Source organism: Pteropus alecto, unplaced genomic scaffold, assembly GCF_000325575.1.
Source record: "Pteropus alecto unplaced genomic scaffold, ASM32557v1 scaffold16, whole genome shotgun sequence".
Taxonomy (NCBI): domain Eukaryota; kingdom Metazoa; phylum Chordata; class Mammalia; order Chiroptera; family Pteropodidae; genus Pteropus; species Pteropus alecto.
Window position 1 is genome coordinate 3,011,850 of NW_006438867.1, and position 3,240 is coordinate 3,015,089.

Below are 3,240 nucleotides of genomic sequence, written 5' to 3' on the forward strand. Positions count from 1 at the left end.
CTGGGAAGGTGTGGAGCAGGCGGCACTTTAGATCGTTATCTGGTGGGGAACTGGTTCCAGGCAAACTCAACTAGATCCTGGGCGGAAAGGCTCCTAGCTGGTGAACAGCAGTACGGAAGGAAGACAGATGTCAGGGGCTGAGAGAGGGACGTGGACGGGTGGACGCACTGTGTGCTCCTAAGGCTGGACGCTAGAATGGAAGGGAACTTGAAGGGCAAGGCAGGTTGTGAGGAGAGTTCTTTGTTGGGATAAGGGAAGTGTAAGCAAGTTCACTGTCCAAGGAAGAGAGAGAAAAGAGAAAGGACTCCTGATGAGTAGAAAAGGGACATCTAGAGCACAGATTAAGGATTTCACCTTAGGATGGGAGAGACATGTCATTTTCCAAAAATCAGAAGAAAGGAGAAGATAAAGAATTCAAGAAAATTCTAAAAGGAGGAAAGGCAAATTTGTGAAGATTGAGTTGAGTCTTTACAGTGGTGATGTAGGTAGGTACCAGCAGCTGAAAAGTGATTGGTTGTCACCCAGAAACGAAGACCATGGGGCCCCAGCTGAGATGAGTTTGGTTCGTGGATTTACAGAAGAAAGGATTGATCCAATTTTGGCTTCTTTGGAAAAAAATTTTTCCAACCCAAAATTCATGATGATGGCATTTACCTAGAGCGAGATGTTATGAGAAAAGGTTAAGTCGATGAGGGGTTCTCTGGTTGCTATGGCAAATATGATTAAAGTGGCCAATCGTGGGGTCCAGACAACAGCCAGGATGAAGCTATGATAAGGATGAAGAACTAGCGGCAGACCGAAGAAGGACGGTGGATGGAAGCGTGGAAGCCTGTGGTGAGAGAGGATCTCAGAGTTTGGTACCTAAAAAGTAGGGTGATTCTGAGTGGTCGAAATGCAGTGAAAAGAAGGGGCCTAGAGAACTAGGACATGAGGAGGCAGAAGAGCGTTGGGCGTGGCCGCGAGGCGGCCTGCCGTCCCATCAGGCCGTGCGTCGAGAGGCGGCCTGCCACTTACTGAACGTTTGTTCGATATCGCTTCTCCTTTAATAATCATTCATCAAAGCGCCTACTATTTTACGATGGTAGAAATATATTGTGTCTTTTTTTCTACTCTATCTTAGGATATTGTTAGCCTATTTTTCTTCTAAGACTGCTAAAATTCCATACAATTGTAAATTTAAGTTTTATTGTATTTTTTTAACCTTAGGGCACTTGAAAGAATACAAAAACACTCAAAAAGAGGGCCAGTAACTATAAAGTCACTGAGGAAGGTGAGGGAGACGGGACAGTGTGTCAAAAGAAGAATTTATTGAGCGATGCTGCCAAAACAATGGTCTAAATCAGCGAGAAATTGTGTACTATAGTTAGCCGGAAAATAGACTGGTCATATTTTGGATAAATTTTCATTAATAAAGCTTGAAGCAAAAATGCTAACTTTCGGACTGTGCACCAAGCTAACCAGAGCCCCTCAGACCTGTGCTTTCAATTATCTGAGGCATTTTTGCATGATGCAACCAAGCAGTTGGCAGCAGTTAATCCATGAGAAGTGTACTTGGTTCTGTTTGTTTGGTTTGTTTGGTTTGTCTTTTTGAAAATAAGATTTAAAGTCCTTTTCAATGCAAGCCATATGACTTATAACCTTATTTGGAACTTTCTGGATGAGAAAGAATGTTTTCAACTATAAACCCGTCATTTTCAGTCTGGTCAAAGAACCTAATCGGGCCAACACTACCTCGTGACCATTGGCGTTGAAAACTATTGATAGATGTAAACATGTGATTGGCCGTTGAACTGTCTTCCTTTGTCAGAATGAAATTAGCCCTTGAAATTAGCCCTTGAAATTAGCTCTAAGTTCCAACCATTCACAAATGGAAAAAGCCAGGAATGTGAAAATGTCCTTTGCCCCTAAGTGAAGTTTTCAACCTTCTGCTCTACCATGAGTATTCCCCCTTAAAATGGGAGATGAGAAAAAAGATTAGAGATAATCATATCTGTCTAGGTTTGGGTTGGATTGGCGCCTGTCTTTGTTAATAATTTTTCTCATATTTCCTTATCATTAAAAGAAATTGATCCAGACAATGTGTTTCATATTCAGTGGAGAGGATCATGAGATCATTTAAAGTGAGATATCCTTGAGTTTACATTTGTATGTGGATGAGTCTGGTCTTGGAATAAATTTCAAATCAGAGATGTGGCCCCGGGAGAGAGAAGCCACTCTAGAAACTGATTAGCATATTCCATCCTCCCTTTTACTCAAAGCTTCAGTACACTTTTTTTCCTAGCTTGGAGAGGACTATTCTCCCTCATGCAAATGCAGGGAAGTGGTTAAGGGGCTTTAAAGGACTTAACTACATGTAAAATATATAGCACAGAAATCAGAGTGTTTAAAAAAAAAAAAGCTCTAAGTGAATAACATGCTCACTCTCAGAATTAAATGGGTGAAAATAGAATTGTGCTATTCATATAGAAGAAAGTGAGATGTGTTCAGAAGACGAGGTAGAGAGGCTAATAACCCTTCAGATAAGTGTTATATTAGTCAGAGTGCCCCGGAGAAATGGAACCAATAGGATGGGTAAACATATAGATGGAGATTTATTTTGAGGAATCGGCTCACGTGATTACAAAGGCTCACAGGTTCGCAATCTTCAGGAAGAGCCAGCAGGCTGGAGACCCAGGGAGGAGCCAGTGCTGCACTGTGAGTCTGAGGCCGTCTGCTGGCAAAATTCTCTCTTGCTCAGGGGGAGGTCAGCCTTTTGTTCTCCTGAGGCCTTCAACTGACTGGTTGAGGCCCATTCGCATTCCGGAGGGCAGTCCGTTGTACTCAAAGTTACTGATTTAAATGATAATCTCATCCAAAAATACCTTCACAGAAACATGCAGAATAGTGTATGACCATATATCTGGGCACCGTGACCCAGTCGACTTGACACATAAAATTAACCATCACAAGTGGCAGAGAATGGTATTATTGCAAATATGCTATTTGCAGTCCTGGCACAGCTGAGTGAATTCCAGAGAGGAGAAGTCTTCATCTGTTTCTTCTACTTAGAGCATTGATGACTTTATTTAAAATCAAAGTAGATCAAAAATGCTGTTGGACTTAATAAAAGTTTAGGTTAGAAGATATTTTAGACAAACTGTTTTAATCTGGTTGCTCATGTTTGAAACATTTCTGCTAGGTTTGCATTTACAATATCAGCCAGACGAAGACTTATGGAAAATATGATTTCATACACCTGTG

At 41.5% G+C, this 3,240-nt stretch overlaps 1 protein-coding gene across 3 annotated transcripts in view; it reads left to right on the forward strand.

Moving 5' to 3' along the window:
- DCLK1 (doublecortin like kinase 1) overlaps positions 1-3,240 on the forward strand; it is a 323,350-nt gene that overhangs the window by 108,561 nt on the left and 211,549 nt on the right. The gene's annotated exons all lie outside the window — the stretch shown is intronic.